This window comes from Ambystoma mexicanum, chromosome 1p (assembly GCF_040938575.1).
Source record: "Ambystoma mexicanum isolate Mex_15411 chromosome 1p, UKY_AmexF1_1, whole genome shotgun sequence".
NCBI classification, from domain to species: Eukaryota; Metazoa; Chordata; class Amphibia; order Caudata; family Ambystomatidae; genus Ambystoma; species Ambystoma mexicanum.
The window spans coordinates 1,092,203,943-1,092,211,609 of record NC_090921.1 but is presented as its reverse complement, the minus strand read 5'-3'; positions in this window follow the sequence as shown (position 1 = coordinate 1,092,211,609).

Genomic DNA, 7,667 nt, shown 5'->3' with positions numbered 1-7,667 from the left:
CGTCAGAAAAGGTATCACAATGGTTTGATTCCTTTCTGACCGTCAGAAAACAGCAGGTGAAATTGGGCCCCTTTCTGTCAGAAATGTGGAAAATTTCAAGTGGAGTTCCACAGGGCTCATCATTGTCCCCTATTTTGTTTAATCTGTATATTCGCCCCCTGTTAGAGATTTTCTCCCAAATTTCATTTGCAATTCCACTCATATGCGGACGGCACACAGATTTATGTTAGTCTGAGACAAACAATTGAGGCAGTTGAACGCATTATGAAATGTGCAGAGGAAATCGGAATGTGGATGCTTGGAAACAAGTTACAACTAAACCCTAATAAGACGGAAATTATTGTGTTTGGTTCAAAGCAAAAACTGAAAGCCTTCTTTCCTATGACCCCATGTCCCACTCATTTTGGAATTCCATCTAAGTATTCAGACTCAGTTAAAAATGTGGGTTGCACCTGGCAATCGAATATGGGTCTGAATCGCCATGTAAACCAGATAATAAAATCAGTGTATTTTCAACTAAAAACACTAAAACCTATCCTTCCCCTTATTTTAGAAGGGGACCGATCTACTGTGATTGGTACTTTGGTTAATGCGGGGCTGGATTATTTCAATGGGCTTCTGGTGGGTTGCCCAAAATACCAGTTGCAACGCCTCGAAGTGGCTCACACCTCTGCAGTTCGATTGATATTCTCACTTCCCTGGAAAGTATTAATCTCAGAATTCTGAAGGAGGCTTCACTCGTTGCAAATCCACCAACGTATCAGGTTTAAATTATTATGCCTCGTCTTTAAATCCTTATGGGGGTTGGCACCAGTATACTTAGCTGAAAAAATCAAAAGATGAAATCCTCCCAGACCATCTTCCTACCTTCTGGTAGTTCCACCTTCAAAATCCACTAGGGGTGACAGAAGGTTCTCAACGGCTGGGCCTCAGGCCTGGAATGAGTATTTGAGGATAATAGAATCACTGGCTATGTACAGAAAACAGCTTAAAACATATCTTTTTGAGTAATCTGTAACATGAATCGTGCCCTTGTAGAATTTTCCTCGATGTGGTTTGCCACTCGTTCCTTGGCGATATGCGCCATATAAATGTTCAAATAAAATCAAATCAAGGTGATCAACCCTGTGGCAGTAGAAATAGCCTTACCTACCACTTCACAATCCACTAAGTATTTCATGTTTCCCTACTCAAAGAAGCTAAAGAGGAGATTCAATGTCCATTATGCCTGGCTCCTCTGTCTATCCAGGAAATTAAGTGTATGTGTGCAGGATAATCTAGGGTTACACTACGTTCCACAAGTATGTATCTCCCCTGTTGCGCCAACCCAAGCAAGTGAAATAAGTTGTTGAATGGTCAGAGCCAAATGATTCTTGATTCCAATTTAGTGATTTTCAAGTGTTTTTAGAACTCTCTACACGTGTTTCCCCCTATTGTATTCATAGGGATTTCAGGAGAGTATCTATTTCTTGTAAAAAGTTCAGTGTATAATATTTGTTCTTAGACTAATTCTTTTTGTTTAGATTTTGAAATTCGAAATATATCCAGTTTCCAATATTTTAAGGTTGCTGGCCTTTTGAACAAAATTCAGAGTCAAGGGGGGATCCGATTGTCCTCCTTCACAGTGCAGCAGATTGGATGCATGTTGGGAGACCTGACCTAGGACCTATGTTGGGAGAATTGACTTTCCAAAGCCCTCCACTAGAGAGGTGAAGACTAAGTGCCCAAGGTAGAGGCGAGCTCTGCTCTCTAACCCATCCCCAGGGCACATTAGGGGTGAACCTGATGCTGGAACAAGGCCTGCACCTCTACCAGTCACACTGCTGCCCAGGACCTCATTGTGGTGAAGGACCCCTGACAGTATGCACCAGCCTCCCTTGCTGGGAGCCCATGAACAAGGACCGACCTAGTCCCTGAGAGTGTGACTCACAGCATCCTGAGAGCCAAGACAGCCAAGAGCAGGGATGTCATTTGGGGGTCTCCAGGGGTCGCATTTGCGACACCTGGGTTCTCCCTTGCTACCCCTGTGGTCTCCCTTGCTACCCCTAAAATGAAAGCTCCCAGGCTGTGGTCAGTGGCTGGCTTTCTTGTTCAGTCCTCTTAAAAAACAGGGGGTTCCACAAGTGTTTCACTTCAGCAGTGACCCTAAATAAGAAAGAATAGGAATAACAAACAAAAATGTATTTCTGAAATTCAATACAATAATTGCTAGAATCATAAACATTTATTTCAGGCACACTTCAGGGGGTGAGTCACTGATTTAGTCTGTTCTTAAACACCTCAACTCAGCCATTCATCCTTGTGAGGTCGATAAATGAGTACCAACACAGGTTTGGTGATATTGTATGTATATTTAAAGAGCTGAAGCGTAAGTGCTACATAATAACACATCATTATCATTTGGCCTTAGACGTCTGCTTGCATTCACAGTAATGTGGTAATATGGGTCTATAAACACTGATATTAACTATACATATGGTGCTCCATTCTTGTATGAAATGTATATCACATTATAGTGATATAACCATATGTAATGATTCAACACTAACCTGTCTCGTGCAGCAATCAACGAGGCAAATGGAGAGTCCCCTGAGGCCCCTAACACCTCCCTCCTCCCTAAGAGGGAAACGAAGGGTTGTGCAAAGGATCCCAGGGAAACCCTCCTGGGGGAAAAAACCCTGCTGGAACGGATGTGGAGCTGAATCGGTTGATTTATCCGCTGACTGCAGCTTCTCAAGATTACAGGATTCACTGGATCGGGTCACAGAATCACGGCGAAGTCCGGATTCTAGATAAGTAAACAAGAGATGAGTGAAGGAACTAGGTACGAGAGGAATCAATGTAATGGTTGGTGATGTACCTAACGTGTCTGGAAGGGGAGGCTACCGGAGTTTCCTGTAGACTCGTGGGCAGCAGAACGGGAAGGCTGGGCAGAAAGGCAAGGCTGTAGGAAAGAGCAGGAAGGAAAGGTAAGCATAGGAATAAGGTTTAGAATAATAACTCCCTACTTGCGAACTCACATAGCGTCTGTAGAGAGTAGCAACGCACTGAGCTTCGGCTCTGCTGGGCCATATCCGGAATCCATGAGAGAACGAGATGACGTCAGAGGACGTCTGCCATGCGAACGTGAAAACACTGCACCGTAACCCAGAGGATGAGGAGCCATCTTGGAAGAGGGGGAAACGGAGAGTGCTCGCAATCTCCAGCGTTGCCACAGGGAACGCCGGTGCCAGCAAGTCGTGACAGTATGCCTCCTTCCGAGGGTAACACCCCTTGGCTTGCCCGGATGACACCTGTGAAAACGGCGAACCAGTAAGGGGGCGTGGACTGCTGAAGCTGGTTCCCAGGTACGGTCGGCCACAGAGTAACCCTTCCAATGGATCAAATACTGCAGCCGACCGCGATGATAACGGGAATCACAAATGCCCGAGACTTCGAACTCCGGACCCTCCGTAGTAGCTACTGGAGGCGGGTAGGCCTTTGTAGATCGACCAAAACGATCCGATACGTGAAGCTTGAGTTGTGAAACGTGAAAAACTGGGTAGATCCTGGACCAAGAAGGTGGAAGCCGTAACTCAAAAGCCAAAGAACCTTTTGCTCTCAATACCGTGAAAGGTCCAAAATATTTCGGAGACAGTTTAGAAGGAACCAGATGTCTGGGCAGAAACTTTGCTGAGAGCCAGACCAAATCCCCCGGAACAATCACTGGAGACGGTGAACGATGCAAGTCAGCATAACGTTTAGAATACTCTTGAGCTTCCAGTAATGCGGTTCTGGCCAAAAGATGTCCCTGTTGAATGTCGCCCATTAGGGCGTCCACATCTGGAAAGGCCGGAGATCTGAGAAGAGAGGATGAATAGCAGGAAGGATCGTACCCATAGGTACAATGAAAGGGACTAGTTTTGATAGAAGCATGAGGAGCGTTATTGTAGGCAAACTCTGCCAAAGGTAACAAATCCTTCCAATTGTCCTGTGCCGCTGATACAAAACAGCGCAAATACGTTTCCAGAGTTTGATTTAAACGTTCAGTCTGTCCATTAGTTTGAGGATGGTAACCCGAACCCAAGGCTCTCTTTATGCCTAAAGCAGAGCAGACTTGTTGCTAATATCGGGAAATATATTGGGAACCCCGATCTGACACTATGTTGTCAGGAAGACCATGCCGGGAAAAGATGGAGTCTATGAAATGTCTGGAGCTGTTGGTACTGAGGGCAGAGCCTGGAAATGAGCCAATTTGGTGAAATAATCCACCGTTACCATAATGGTGGTATGATCTTTAGACTCAGGTAAGTCAACAATAAAATCTGTAGAAATCAATTGCCAAGGACAAGTAGGTATTTGGACTAGAGCCAGCTTTCCCAATGGTTTACTGCGAGGTACCTTGACTTGCAGACAGACCACACAGGAAGAGACGTAATCAGTCACGTCCCTTCTTAAGGTTTCCCACCAGAAATGTCTCAGTATGAGCTCCTGGGTGCTGGCTATTCCACGATGTCCAGCTACAATAGAATCGTGACACATGTGCATTACTTCAGTTCGGAGCTGGAGTGAGGGAATGTACACCTGATGACCCCGGTAGAAACATCCGTCTTCGAGACTTAGTCCCCATTTATCCGCCTGAAATCTAATGGAGTCCATTAAGACATGAGCTTGGGCTGCTACAGAGTGGAGGAAGTCCTGAACCATAGATATAAATGTAGCATGAGGAAACAGTCTTTCGGTCTGAAAACCAGATTTGCAATCGGGATCTCTTCGAGATAGAGCATCTGCTTGAAGATTGATTTTACCTGGAATGATAGTGAAAGTGATATTGTAGGGAGAGAAAAAATGGGCCCATCTTGCTTGCCGGCTGTTGCGAGTCTCAGCGTATTGTAAACTCTTGAGATTCTGATGGTCGGTGCGGACCTTAATGGGATGTTGGGAGCCCAGAAGGAGATGTCTCCATTCTTGAAAGGCCCATTTTATAGCCAGCAACTCTTTCTCTAACACCGTGTAATTGATCTCAGAGGGAGAAAAAGTCTTGGACAGAAAAGCCACAGGGTGTTCTGGTCCTTGAGCAAAAGCTTGTTTAGGTACCGCACCCAAAGCAAAATGGGAGGCATCAGTTTCGACTATAAACGGTAAGCTCTGATCTGGGGTTCGCAAGAGTGGAGCGGAAGTAAAAAGAGTCTTCAAAGTATTAAAGGCTGACTGGGCATCTTCTGTCCAATTAAAAGGCTTTCCCTTCTTAAGTAATCTCGTAAGGGGCAGAACGATTGAGGAAAATCCTGCTATAAATTTCCTATAGAAATTCGAAAACCCCAGAAATCTCTGTAGTTCCTTGATAGAACTAGGAGAGGACCATTCCAGAATAGCGGTCACCTTGCGAGGATCCATGGAAATTCCAGTAGGGGACAGAACGAACCCCAGGTACGTGACCGTAGTCTGATGGAATCTGCACTTTTCTGGTTTGCAATAGAGGTGGTTACTTCGTAATCGGTGTAATACCTGACACACGTGTTGGTGATGTTCTTTGGGATTCCTGGAAAACACCAATATGTCGTCAAGATACACCACTACCGTATGAAGAAGGAGGTCTGAGAATATATGGTCAATGAATCTTTGAAAAACTGCAGGTGCATTCGCGAGTCCGAAGGGCATAACCCGGTATTCAAAATGACCAAAGGGGGTACGAAACGCGGTCTTCCACTCATCCCCTTCTTTAATTCTGATGAGGTGATAAGCCCCTCTGAGGTCCAGCTTTGTGTAAATCGTTGCCCCTTTTACTGCTTCTAGGATGTCTGGTATTAAGGGCATTGGGTATCGATCGGGAATTGTGATCTTGTTAAGGCCCCTATAATCAATGCAGGGACATAACTCATCCGTGTCCTTCTTTGCTATGAAGAATAATGATGCGCCTGCAGGGGAAGTCGATTCCGCAATCAAACCGTTTCTGAGGTGGGTATCCAAATACTATCGTAGGACTCATTTTTCCTTCTCGGAAAGGATGTACATCTTTCCAAAAGGGAGTGGCTGAGAGGAGTCTAGACGGATGCAACAATCGTCTCTCCGATGAGGCGGAGGTTCAGAATATTTGGAAGAGGAGAAAATGTCCTGAAACTCTTCGTACTCAGGAGGAACAAGACTAATCAAGTCTACTATCCTTTGAGGGGCAACAGGATTCGAAGAAGGAGTACAAAATCCGACTGATCCTTCAGCAAGACAGTGTTGGGTACAGTATTCTGATCCCAAAAAAATGGAACCGGCTGCCCAATTTATGTAAGGGTTATGTAGTCTTAACCATGGCAAGCCCAAAATGACAGGGTAGTGAGCTGCTTTTATTATATCAAATACAGCGTCCTCCCTGTGTGATCCAATGAACATCTTCAAAGTGTGAGTCTGTTCTCGTATAGGTCCCGATATTAGTGGGGTTCCGTCTACGCCTTCAACAGGTATAGCGATTGCTTTGGGAGACCGGGGAATATTCAGTTTTCTCGCCCAAAAATCGTCCATGAACAAACCAGCTGCCCCACAGTCAACCAAGGCTGGGACAGTAACAATATTTTCATCTGGCAGAGAAAAAGTGACACGCAGGACTACCATGTCCAGCGAGGGAGACAACCTTGTAGGAGATTGGGAAGCTGTATCTGTTACCCCGACCGTAGGTCCCCTTACGGTTGAGGTCTGGCGTTTCCCGAACGAAACGGTTTTCTGAGAGGAGCGACTGGGCACTCGTGCACGGCATGGTCAGAAGAGCCACAATACATGCATAGTCCCTGGTTTCTTCTGCGGGCGCGTTCCTCTTGAGTCAGAGGACCTCGTGTAGTGCCCAACTGCATAGGTTCGTCCGGAGTAGCTGTTTTAGGGGATGATGCTAATTCTGGCGCAGAGCGATGACTTCTCCCTTTTCTCCTCTCCGTGTGCCTTTCTTGCAGCCGATAGTCCAGCTGCATGGTTAACGAAATTAGTTCAGCTAATGTGTTTGGTCTCGGAACTCGAGCTAGTTCATCCTTCAACTCCTCATTAACCCCTCTCCTAAGCAACGTAATAAGCGCATCATCGGCCCATGATGTGCCTAGGGCCATTTGTTTAAATCGGGTAATGAATTCTAAGATTCCTAAAGACCCTTGCTTGAAATCTAGAAGTTTCTCTTGAGAGGAGACATTGTATTCCCTCCGAGAAAACATAGCTTTTAGGCTCGCCGTAAAAGCAGGCACAGAATCCAATATGGCATTGTTGGAAGTGACAATAGGCGTGGCCCAAGCTAGCGCGGGACCTGTGAGATGAGTAATCATATATCCCATTCTATCTCTGTCCGAGGGAAAGAAGGATGTCTTAAAAGCAAATTGCACCGTACATGCATCCAAAAATTCCCTTAAAGAATGCGGGTTTCCGTCATATTTCCCGCCTGGTAGAGGGCCAGGAGGAATCTCTGAACTAGTGGGGGCCTTAATTAACATTTGCTGTTTAAGGATTGCATTTTCATGCTTTAAGGCTTGTACCTCATGGGACAATCCTTGTACTGCGGTCGTTAATTGCTGCACTTGGTCTAAGGCTGCCTGTAAAGTAGTCATGATGTGTATCTAAGCCTTTTTTTTTTTCTTTTATGGCGTCGCTAGCTGTAATGATTCAACACTAACCTGTCTTGTGCAGCAATCAACGAGGCAAATGGAGAGTCCCCTGAGGCC